General features: G+C 39.2%; 1 protein-coding gene and 1 long non-coding RNA gene across 2 annotated transcripts in view; one reads left to right on the top strand and one right to left on the bottom strand.

Annotated features, from left to right (window-relative positions):
• EPHX1 (epoxide hydrolase 1) overlaps positions 1-13191 on the top strand; it is a 45501-nt gene that overhangs the window by 8059 nt on the left and 24251 nt on the right. The window lies entirely within an intron of this gene.
• On the bottom strand, positions 956-11562 carry LOC311519067. The gene is made up of 3 exons (XR_014711186.1): positions 11465-11562; positions 11029-11153; positions 956-2000 (listed from the first exon to the last, which is right to left on the bottom strand). It is a non-coding gene; the product is annotated as an uncharacterized lncRNA (long non-coding RNA).

The following is a 13191-nucleotide window of genomic DNA, read 5'->3' as shown; positions in this document are numbered from 1 at the left end:
CCCATGCTGCTCCTGAACATTCAAAAAGCAAATCACTGTATTTTTTTCTTAGTGTATAATAGTTTGTCTAAATTAAAAGTTGTTGTGGGTTAACTTGAACTATTTTGTGATAAAGTGCTTTGCGTCCACACGCACACAATTTTTTGTTGCAAATCATTTGATGTTTTAAGCCATATTAATACACTCCCTTTGGAAGTGTGTATACTGAGGTGTAGGATGAGTTTACCCAGAACAAAGTAGGTGTGGCTGTGTTCCCATCCTGAAACAACTGTTTTATATTTGGCAGTCCTGTTAGTATCCCATGCTGCTTTGCTGGCTACCTGGGTCAGCTTATCTATTTACCTGTGTGCCCTCTACTGTTCTGGAATCATCTTGACGTGACTGTCACCTCCCTGTTTAAATGGTGGCATGCAGCCATGTGTGGCTGTTCATGGTTCCAGCTCATGGAAATGATTATTTAGCAGCCATGCCTCTTGCTTCTGTTTGGTCTGGGCTGAGGTCCTGGACTTCATTGTCCAAGGTTCTGGACTTCGTTGTCCTCTGGGAGAGGTGCGAATCCCAGCCTATCTAAGAGCAGTCTCCATAATGCACATGTCTGCAAGTGTCTATCAGAACAAACAAAGGAGAGGGGGCACTTTGAGAACCTGATCTGATGCTGCCACAAGGGAAAGGAGCTCTAGCTGTGATTTAATAATGTCAGGGTCAATAATAAGGGGCCTGGTTGAACTCGTATGGTTTGGCAGCTATTGTGATGAACTGGATCATATTGCTTTGCACTGGACTTTTAACTTTGCATCATGTTATGTTTGTTCAATAAAGTTTTTTTTCTTTTGCTATTCACAATGTTTAACCTGATGTATTTTTTTTATTAATCATTAATTGAAAATATCATGACATTCTTTGTTTGAAAATTTCATAAGAGCCTTATGTGATTCAATAAAATCCCCACCTGCAGTGTACTAAACTCCATCTACCAGTAGATATAAGTGTTAAGACACGTGTACTGATCATGATAAAAGCCTTACTCAAAGGTATATACATTGTTCACAAGTTTGTCTTGGCCTCAGAGTAGGAACATAATGCACCCCTGGCTCTGAGTCCCTGACCAGTTGCAGCATTTGGTAGATGCTGCCTTTCTGGTGTTCAGAAACTTCAGGAATTCTGCTCATGACCTCCTTCTATTCCTCAGCAAAGCTATCTCCTTTGATCTCGCGTAGGTTGTGCAAAACACAGCAAGCATCTATCATCAATATCTGATGATGCAGATATTGCTCATCAGCTTTCAGCTTGGACATTAGGTACCTCCATCTACCCGTCAGTCTTCTACATGTATGTTGCACTATCATTCTGCAGCCACTTGGGATTTAGTTAAACAGGTCCTTTATCCAATCCAAGTATCCAGTAAGAGGCTTTGTAATCCAGGGAGACAGAGGGTAATCATAGGAGGAATGCCAGCACCATCAGGGTCCAGAGTGGTTCACAGAAACAAAAGTTCATTGCAGAAAACAAGCCAGAGTTTCTAAAGATCCCAGCATCATGGACCTTTGCAGACCACCCCACATTCATATTGGTGAACCTCCCATAATGTTCAGCCAGCCCTGCAGCACCATGAAGAAATATGCCTTTCTGTTGATGAACCCTGAGGCTTGATGCTGGGGGCAAAGGAGAGGCACAGGGATACCATCAATGGCTCCAATATAATTCAGGGGCTCAAATAGTAAATCCGTGAATAACATCCTGTGTATTGCCTAGCTTTATGACCAGAGGGAACAGCACCTTCTTGATAACCGCACACACCTCCATTACAACAACCCTGTGAGGTGATCTAACAATACCAAAATGGGCCGCTACTGACTGGTAGCAATCGTGTTGATGAGCTTCCAGATAGGTGTGTTCTGCAGATTTCTAGGAAGGTGGCCTTTGACATCCTGAAGTTCTGCTTCCAATGCTGGACATCCCAGGTCTGCATTCCAATCGTGTTCCATCAGTCAGTGCTAGGACTGGAAATAAGGTGCAAAATTTTAACTGTGAGAGTAATTAACCATTGGAACAAATTACCAAGGGTCATGGTAGATTCTCCATCACTAACAATTTTTAAATCAAGATTGGATGTTTTTCTAAAAGCTGTAGGAATTGTTTTGGGGAAGTTCTATGGCCTGTGCTATACAGGAGGTCAGACTACATGGTCACATTGGTCCCTTCTGGCCTTGGAAACTATTAATCTAGTTGGCTGAGCTCAAAAGTGGTGGCTAACTCGCTGAAGCCACTGCAGGAAAAGATTAAGCACTAGTATCTTCTCGATTCCATCTTCCTCAGGGGCCTGTATCTACTTGTCTTTGAAATCATTGCACAATATGAAGCATATTTGCAGTATCTTGTTTGAATTAATCACTGTGATGATCACAATGCTCAGCAATGTTTCCTCCGTGCTACCTGACAGTGCTTTAAAAATAGCGCTGGCTCGTTACAAGATGGATGATGGAATGAAATGAGAGGAATCGTGGGAATTATTTATTTTGATCCCAAGTCCCAGAATTCAAGTGCCTTTTGGTAATTATCTCACAGTCATAGAACCATAGAAATGTAGGTCTGGAATGGACCTCAAGAGGTCATCTACTCCATCCCTGCATACTGAGACAAGACCAAGTACACCTAGATAATAGATCATATCTGATGGGTGTTTGTCTAACCTGTTCTTAAAAATCTCCAAGGATGGGGATTCTACAACCTCCCTTTGGAATTTATTCCAGTATTTAACTGTGTGCCGCAAAAACAGTCCCGGAATGCGTAGAGTTTAGTGGGGAAGCAGTGTACCAGGGGCTGTCTGCCCAGAATGCTGACTGCTTGTTTTGAAACAGTGCAACACTGTGTGCATGCAGCGATCCCAAAGGGTGCTTAGTTGGGGATTACAATGTGGTGTTGACCGACTGCTTGTGCAGCCATTGTTCTGGATCACTTAATGCAGATACGCAAAACCTGCAACAGCTTTCAAGTGCAGACAAGCTTAGTACAGAACTCTGACGCTTTAAAAGGTAAATGTAATGGAGACTTGGATCCAGTTGGAACAGATTCACCCTTGCTAAATGTACGATCCAGTCTTGATGTAGCTGGTGAACAGATATCTGTTGTTTTAAAAACAGCATGGGAGGCCCACAATACTGCCTTTTTATAATGTTTGTATATATTTCATGTTTTTGGGAATATTATATTAGGAAGAAGAGATGAAATAATCAGAACTATAGTGAGACAGAAATGATACTGAAACGTTTTTCTTTATAGACCATATGGATTCATATTTCAAGTTATAAAGGTAAGTATTTTGCTACATTGGTCAGGATTAGTGCAGTATATTCCAATTTAGATTTTTTTAATTTTTAATTTAGAAATCAGTTGGCTAGCAGGAATCATGCACCCAACGCTTGTTGTGGGGATACTACCCTGGTACAGAATCATGGAAATGTAGGGCCGAAAGGGGCCTCAAGAAGTCATCAAGCCAGCTTCTCTGTGCTGAAGCAGGACCATGTAAACCTAGACCAGCATGTCCTCCTTTGGAAGCCTATTCCAGTGCTTAACTACTCTTATAATTAGGAAGTTTTTCCTAATATCTAACCTAAATCTCCCTTGCTGCAGATGAAGCTCATTACTTTTTTGTCCGATCTTCAGTGGACATGTTGAGCAACTGATCGCCAATCCTCTTTATAACAGCCCTTAACATACTGGAAGACTGTTATCAGGTCCCCCCTCACTCTTCTTTTCTCAAGACTAAACAGGCCTAATTTTTTTAACCTGTCCTCATAGGTCAGGTTTTCTAAACCTTTTATCATTTTTGTTGCTCTCCTGTGGACTCTCCAATTTTTCCACATCTTTCCTGAATTGTGGTGCCCAAAACTGGACATAGTGCTCCAACTGGGGCCTCACTAGTGCTGAGTAGAGCGGGACAGTTACCTCCTGCGTCTTACATACAACACTCCTGTTAATACACCTCAGAATCATATGAGCCTTTTTTGCAACTGTATCACATTGACAACGCATATTCTGTTTGTGGTCCACTATAATCCCCAGATCCTTTTAAGCAAAAAGACCACATAGGTAGTTTTTCCCCATTTTGTAACTCTGTTTGATTTTTCCTTCCTAAGTGAAGTACTTTGCACTTGTCTTATATGAATTTTATCTTGTTGAATTCAGACCAATTCGCCAATTTGTCAAGGTCATTTTGAATTTTAAACCTGTTCTCCAAAGTGCTTGCAACCTCTCCCTTGGTGTCGTCTGCAGATTTTATAAACATACTCTCTACTCCATTATCCAAGTCACTAATGTAACTATTGAATAGTACCAGATCCAGGACTGACCCCTACGGGATCCCACTAGATACGCCCTCCCAATTTCAGAGCAAACCATTGAGGCATAACATTTTCTCTGCTTCAGACCAGTGTAATGGAACACTTTTTTTTTTTTCCCCCAGAGTCCTGAGGGGCCAAGATAATGCTGCAATTTCAACTTACATAAAAATCGTTATCACAGTACATGATCTGATACAAAGGTCTTGGAAGGTAATAGTAGAAAGCAAATGGTATAAGGGAACAAAAAAAAAGCTTATTTTTACACAGTCTGAAAGCTTTGTAAGGGCATTTTTGTTTAACCTATGAAATTGCATTTGGTTTGTAATTAAAACCATTTGCTTTAGTACTACATTTAGGTAGCAATTCTGCTATATTTACATTTTGTACAGTGAATGTATGAGTAAACCAGACCTTTCTATTTTAATCTCATTGATTGTTTTACAGTCATCTTCGTGTGAGATAATTTGGAGATCTTAAATATATCATAAATGCCTTGCCTGGTTTATTACTATACTAGAATACCTTTGTCTGACAGTTAAATTGCGTCTTTCGATATAAATACTTGGGGATTGAACCTGGTCTCGCAAGGCTGTGCTATCAGAATCATGCCCTTATTTTCTTCTTACTTGGCTACAGTAACAATACTCTTCATTTTCAAAGCATTCTCTGAACATTGACTAACCCTCACAAAACCTGTCAAAGACCACCAGTGTTGTATATTATTTACCGATGGGGAAACTGAGGAAGAGAGGCTAAATGAGGAGATTTTCAAAGGCACAAAGAGCAATTAGGCACCTAACATATCAAATATCAATGGAAGTTAGATGCCTAACTGCCATTTGTGCCTTTGACAATCAGTCTGTGAGTAAATAGCCCCTAGGACACAGATGAAATCTAAGTCTGAGCAGGTATTACTAAAGTTTTCTAAAGTTTCTGGCTGTAGCGTTGGGCTCATACATCTTGACTAGATGTTTTACCCAAGTAAATTTCATCAGTGTAAATTTGTGTACCTCAACTTGTTTAAACCGTGGGTTTTTTAAATCAATTTGTTCTGAATTCATTAGTTTCTTCTAGCTTGGGGAGGATATGGTGCTGCAGTCAAAATCCCCTACAGATATCATATAGTCAGGGAAGTGTAGGTAGAAAAGTTAAGTCCTCCTAAATAGCCAAAATCCAACATAACCTTTACCTATATTAGATGCAAAAAATGTTTTTTGCCATAATTAGATTTTAGAATGCATGCATATATCATCCAAGAATTTCCTCTAATTATAATCCTTTCTTAAAAGTATATGCTGTAGTATAATCTTTTCATTGTTATTATACATGTATAAAGAAATTACTTTTCGCAAAGCCCATAGACATGTAATTATCCTTTTAAGTAGCTTTGTAGCCACAAAAACTTAGTGTGAGAAGGACTGTGAAGCAAGTTATAACTCCACAGTAAAACACACACAGTCATTACACCATAGTTAATTGCAGTTGGTAAGTATACATACTTTAAGAAAGGTTGGTCTAATTAACTTCTAAAAACCAGAGTTCTCAGGAAATTTTGCCTCAGGGTAATGGTATTGTTCAGTAAGGTGCAGTTTTTGGCTCAAAAGGTAATACAATGAAATGTGGGGTAGAGGAAACTTAATGTTTCGTTGTAGGCAAAATTAATGGATTATCTCATACACATACTTCATTAGGGATTTCTTATGTTACAGATGGACATTAGAATTCCATTGTCAGGCAGACAGAAAGTAAAACCTTATCCTTACAGTTGAGGCTAAGTAGCTTGTGTCCCAGAGAGCTTGTGAGAAAGCTTTTCTCTAACAACACACAGAGAAATCCAGAACAAGGACAATCTCCTTTAACTTGCATACTCAGAGCACAGCAAATAGAGTTCCAATTACTGTCAGTGCCCCCAGAGAAAAGTCACTTGGAAAATAGAGTCCCATGCCACTTTCTGAAGAGCTTTTGTCTGCTCATGATTAATACTGAAGATACTTCCCTTTCGGAATACTTGTACTGAATAATTCCTGAATTCTTTTTCTCTGAATAAATTAATTAAAAGCACCATGATGTATGTGAATGGGATGTTTGCATAAATAATAGTGTGATTTATTTGTTCTATCTCTTATAACTACAAGTAATTTTTCCTTAATTTTGTTCTAGTCTGCAGCAGACTTGATTTTTTTTTTCATTTGAACTTGGTGTGAAGAAACTTAAATGAGACTTCTCATTTTTCTTTATGCAGCAAGGCTGCCATTGCATCTGTGTTCTGAACGCATCCCACGAAACTGATGTGAGACAGAGCTTGCTCTCAAACAGTTCATTACTATAAGGACGTGCCAAAATAAACTCTAATTGAGAACACTGTTTCCTCTCTACTTCTTCTCATCTCTTAGTGGTAATTACTCTGATGTTGTTGTGGATACTGATATGACATTTATAAATGCAGCTTTTAAATCTAGCATAACGTAAGCGCTTCAGTTGTTGCTAACCAAAAAGATGAAATAGCAAGGAGATATGTGCCTGTTACATATTTACTTTGGCACATCCTTCTGGTGCTGCAGTGTCTAACAGAAAGTGACGATTACCATCTGTTCCCTCCTGTGTTATCATCAAAGATTCCCTTCTTCACTGAGAATCAGCTCTTCATAGGGAGATTCTATCCCTTTCTTCATGGCACAATTCTTTTTTTTTTTTCAACAAACATTCCTGCTTTTTACTCCCAGCTTTACACTGTTATTCTCTCTGTCCCTTTCTGCTTGGAACTATCCCATTACTTTAAATCCCCCAGGCACATCCTCATCTTCACCCTCCTGCAAATGTTTCCTTAAAGTAAACCAATGTCTTCCAGTAATCCTTTCCTTATTCTCGCCAATAATTTCTCCACACCTTTCCTTTGCTGAACTGTTGTCGTATGTCTTGTCTTCTCCCTGCTAATCTTAGATTATAACTCCACATGGCATGAAAAGTTATTAATTCTGCAAAACACCCTGTACATTGCTACATATTCTGCTATATAAATGATTACTAATGGATGAGCAGGTTTTACTGACTTAGTTTGCTAATGGCGGTGGGCTAAGAAGAGGTTTATAGATTCAGTGAATGAGAAATACGTTCTCACTCTCTGATCTGCTTGGAATCATCATAAAGAATTAGCAAATGAATATCACACTGTATACAGAGGACGCATACATGCACGCAATCACAACTAATACCAATTTGCATAGAATCTATTGGGAAGCTTTGGAATTGATACTACCAACACAGGGGAGAAAGAATAAGATCCTGGAAGAATATGACCCCTATTAGACACAGGACTCTGGGTTTGGGAGACCTGGATTCTATTTTCAGCTTTTCCCTCAGATTTTCTGTTAATGTTTTGGGATCACTTATTGACTTGAGTCTGAATTTTACTTTAATATCATGCAATAGTGTTGGGCTCTATGCCTCAGTTTTCCTACTTGTAGCAGGCAGATATTAATGTACCTCAGAGTGATGTTGAGGCAAACTTCGTTAGTCTTTGTAAAGTGCTTTGAGATTCTGATGGAAGGAGCTATGGCAGTGTGGATTATTAATATTTCTTTTCATATATTAAAACCTAACAGTTAAAGTAAGGATCAAGATGTGGTGGTCCTTTCTGGCCTTAAACTCTGACTTTAAAACAGTTCTTTGGGGAGTTTATTTTTGGTTTATGGGGTTTTCTAGGTGAATCTTGGTTGGGTTTTGTTGCTGATTTTTACATGCATATTGCATTCTTTTTTGTTTACTTGTAACTTTTGTTTTTAGTTATTACTGTTTAGGTGTCCAAAAGTGTCAGCCCTCGGCACTCACAGGCTACATCTTAGCAAAATTATTTCACATTGATTTTTGTGTACTGAATTGTATTGACTGAACTGTACTATTTTGTAAGGATCAGGGAATGTGTATGTTTAGCAATTAAAGGACCCAATCCTGCAAGCCTTCTGCATGGAACTCCCTGGAGCATCAGGGGAGGTCACATATGGGGGATTTGCAGTACTGAACCCAAGCTGACATAATTGTGTAAAGTTATATTCCTGAGTTGAGACCATATAATAAATCTTGTTTACTTATATGGCTGGAATGTTGAAATTGGAGTTAAAGGTAGCTGTTTCAGAGTAACAGCCGTGTTAGTCTGTATTCCCAAAAAGAAAAGGAGTACTTGTGGCACCTTAGAGACTAACCAATTTATTTGAGCATAAGCTTTCGTGAGCTACAGCTGTAGCTCACAAAAGCTTATGCTCAAATAAATTGGTTAGTCTCTAAGGTGCCACAAGTACTCCTTTTCTTTTTGCAAAGGTAGCTGTGTTAATTAAAAGCACCCATAACTGGATTACACTGAAGAGTATACGACAGCAATTTGTTATAAAGTTGTATAAAAGTAGCATGTGAAAGACAAGAAATTAATAATTGAATACTGGATGATCTACTGGAAAATGTTATACAATAGTGAATTTTCCTGGGAAATAGAATAGGGGTAAAACTGTTGGAGATGACTCGTGAAACCCCTATTCCTGATTAAAAACCCTGGTGTGTGTATGTGCATACACTCCTGTGTATATGTGGAGCCAGATTCTGTCCTTCGTGGAGTCTGTGGGGATTGCGAAAGTAATGTAACTGAGAGGAAACTTTTGTCTGTATTATTTGCTAAATAAAGGGGGTGTCAATAGTATTTTGTGCCAGACTATTTTACTAGAGTAATTCCATAGAGGCGCTTTTCTATGTGGGTGTGAGAAACTGTATGCGTTTGCTCTTTTTGAGGTTACAGTCAGAAGTTTATTAGTGGGATAATGGAAATTAAAATCCTACTCGATCCAGCCCGTGTTGTTGGGTATAAAACCGATTACTGTAGAGTCATGACAAATTCCAAATAAATTTTCCACCCTGGTGGATTGTGCCAAAAACTGTTTGACTGAACTCTGGCACTGCAGAAATACTCCAGTAGCTGCTGTGTGTATGTTGTCCCAAATAGAAATGTTTGAAAATAGAGAAATGTATACATATTTCAAAGACAAGGCTTGATCTTGATCCCTGGATCACTGTTATACATGTGCAGAGATGATAGGTCAGATTTTGCCCTCTGACTCCATGTAGCCCCACAGACTTTTATTGGATTCAGTGGGGTTGCAGAGGTATAATCAAGGGCACAACCACAAGTACAGCGTTTTAAGCACAAATGCACAATGCCAACTAATGTTTGGATACAAATGTTTGAATTTGTAACTCTGCATTTGGAACACATCAATAATAACTTTTAAAATCACATGTGCTGTTGTTTTTTGGTTTTGGTTTTTACTTAAGACTGAAAAATGCACCTGTAATTTTGTTGCTTTTATAATTAGAAGGTTGTCAGATAATAGTAATGTATTAAACTCAACCCTGCTCACTGATTTGTGGTTTGTTTTTTTCCCCCCACTTTTTCTCCTGGGTGGTCCTCTGAATTCCTGAGACCCAGGTATTGGAAAACCATTCCCAGAGAGTAGTTATCAGTGGTTCAGAGTCATGCTGGAAGAGCATAACAAGTGGGGTCCCATAGGGATCAGTCCTGGGTCCGGTTCTATTCAGTATCTTCATCAGTGATTTAGATAATGGCATACAGAGTACACTTATAAAGTATCAGGGGGTAGCCATGTTAGTCTGTAGCCACAAAAACAACGAGGAGTCTGGTGGCACCTTAAAGACTAACAGATTTATTTGGGCATAAGCTTTCGTGAGTAAAAAACCCACTTCTTCAGATGAATGGAGACTTATAAAGTTTATAAGCTTATAAAGTTTATAGACGATCCCAAGCTGGGATGGGTTGCAAGTGCTTTGGAGGATAGGTTCAAAATTCAAAATGATCTGGACAAACTGGAGAAATGGTCTGAAGTAAATAGGATGAAATTCAATAAGGACAACTGTAAAGTACTCCATTTAGGAAGGGACAATCAGTTGCACACATACAAAATGGGAAATGACTGCCTAGGAAGGAGTACTGCGGAAAGGGATCTGCGGGTCATAGTGGACCACAAGGTAACTATAGGTCAACAGTGTAACTCTGTTGCAAAAAAAGCAAACATCTTTCTGGGATGTATTAGCAGGAGTGTTGTAAGCAAGACACGAGAAGGATTTCTTCTGCTCTACTCCGCGCTGATTAGGCCTCAACTGGAGTATTGTGTCCAGTTCTGGGCACCACATTTCAGAAAGGATGTGGACAAATTGGAGAGAGTCCAGCGAAGAGCAACAAAAATGATTAAAGGTCTAAAAAACATGACCTGTGAGGAAGATTGAAAAAATTGGGTTTGTTTAGTTTGGAAAAGAGAAGACTGATAGAGGACATGATAATAGTTTTCAAGTATGTAAAAGGTTGTTACAAGGAGGAGAAAGGAAAAATTGTTTTTCTTAACCTCTGAGGATAGGACAAGAAGCAATGGGCTTAAATTGCAGCAAGGGAGGTTTAGGTTGGACATTAGGAAAAACTTCCTAACTGTCAGGGTGGTTAAGCACTGGAATAAATTGCCTAGAGAGGTTGTGGAATCTCCGTCATTGGGGATTGTTAAGAACAGGTGTCAAGGCTGATTCCCCACTTTGGCACTTTGAGTGCAGAAGGTGGGGGCCTGCAAGGATTCTAAAAAATTAATACTTGCCACTCCAGGCTTGTATTAAACTCCCAAAGTTACAGCTTTTCTCTGACCTTGGATTGGTAGATGCTGCCACCACCCAAGTGCAGAACCCCTTTGAGAGACCAGGAAGGCTCACTTGGGAATTCCTGTGGGGTATCCTCAAGTCCTTTCACCCCCGCTCCCTTCTGGAGAATAGCTGAGAAAAGAGGAAAAAAATAAATCAGCTGTTGCCACCAGCTAATTAAACAACATGTGCACAAACCTCTTAAGACACAAAAATCCAATTATGTTCTTAAAAATGGTAAATTTTATTAATTAATAAAAATATACATCAGGGAACTTAGGCAAAAAAGCACTACAAGGATTAAGCATCAAGAATAGCTTTCTTTAAAGGTTACAAGTAAAACAAAAAGCACCTGGGATTAGCACAGAGGAATCCACAAGCCACAACGAAATAAAAGGAATAAACCTAATCGCATCTTCCTAGACATTTCCTGATCTACTTACCTATCTGGGATTTTTAAATGAGTAGTTTTTAGGTATGATACTGATGATTTTTTCATACCTAGCCCAAGCTCTTACAGCATAGGTCTGTCCTGTCCGCTTCTCCCTGAAAAACAACCACAGACAGACAAAATGGGAGTCTTGTTTCAATTTTAAAAAGTTCTAGCCTTCCCACTGGCTCTCTTGGCCAGGTGCCCACTCACTTCCTTTTACCTATGCATAGCAGTGAGACTTTTTAACCCTTTAAAGGTAGAGCAATTAGAGAACAGCTACTAAGAGGGATTTTATAGCTGCTGGCTGGCTGTGTGTCTATAAAAGGGAGCTACTCCCCCCCTCCCCTCCTTTCATTTATCACAACAGGTTAGACAAATACCTGTCAGGAATGCACTTATTGCACTTAGTCCTGCAATAAGTGTAGGGGACTGGTCTAGATGACCTCTCGAAGTCCCTTCCAGTTCTATGATTCCCCCACTTTTCTGCTGCTTGTTCCTTCAAGGATCTACATTGTGACAAAACTAGTTCCAGTCAAATAGGGGCCCCTTCTGGAGCAAAAAAATAGCACTTCTGAATCAGGCAGCAGATTACAATTTAGCATCAGAAGAGCACACTGGAAAATAAGATACCTGCCCTGCTCCTGACTTGTTATAGCTGCAGAACATTGTCAAGCACTCCCAGCGATTTAGTTGAGCAAGTTCAAGCTGATGTATCCCTTTACGTTTTTAAACCCTGTAATAAGATTTTTGTCCCATTAGATATATTGGCAAAGAGCGATCTGTCTGGAGAGGTACTACTGTAAGGGCTTGTTGTAAATACAGGGACTGAATGAAAGTGTGTTATTAATAAAACATAAGGAGTGTTTATATAACAGCATGAAAATACATTGAAACTTAAATAACTTCCAAATTGAATTATTTTTCCAGCACAGCAGTTACAGACCAATCAATGCAACTTGCATTTAACAGAGTCATGATGCTATGTGTGCTTGCAGTAACCTCACAGTCTGCTGGTAAATAAAAACTAGTGACAACAAAACATATTAAATCAGTGTCGTCATCAATCTCAGATATCTGATTGAAAGTAGCGAGCTCTGTCTTAAGGCTAATGCTCCATCCATATAGTAGTTTACATTCTTGGGCGAATGTGATGAACAGCACCTCTCAGAACCATATGTGTTGCATATTATATGTGCTGCAATATCTGGGCGAAGTAGGGTGAAGTAATCCTTTATATTTTTAGATTGGCATTCTGTTGGGGGGGGGGGGAAGAGCTTTAGTTCTGAGACTCACTAACATGAATTTTAAAGTCCTGCTGGTCACTTACCCATCCTGTTGTAAATTTTCTGCAAAGGCAGGCTGTTTGTCTTTCTTTTCCCCTTAATGTTATTTTATCTGATTTTTAAAAATAACTTGTTGGCTTTTTGTTGTTGCTAAGAATAGCAGTGTTACCTTTAGGAACCTCCATTTCAGTCCAGGCTTGACCAAGTCTATGGCAGTTTGAGGTGCAGCAGGGTACATTTCACTATGCTCTCAGAACTCTGCACCTTGGTGGGACAGGGTCCCAGCAGTAAGCATTGGAAGTACAATGCATCATTCTGTCTTTTTTTCTCCAACTTAATCTAACTCTAAGAATTATTTTAACAATCTGAGATTCATCAGATAAAGAAAAATGACTTATTTCAAGGGTGCATATGGAGAAGACCATTTTGTTTTGTAATGTACCCAGGAAAGTTC

Source organism: Lepidochelys olivacea (genome assembly GCF_965140295.1).
Source record: "Lepidochelys olivacea isolate rLepOli2 genome assembly, chromosome: 3".
Classification (NCBI taxonomy): Eukaryota; Metazoa; Chordata; order Testudines; family Cheloniidae; genus Lepidochelys; species Lepidochelys olivacea.
Note: the sequence above shows the minus strand (reverse complement) of the source record. Positions and strands in the feature narration are given on the sequence as shown.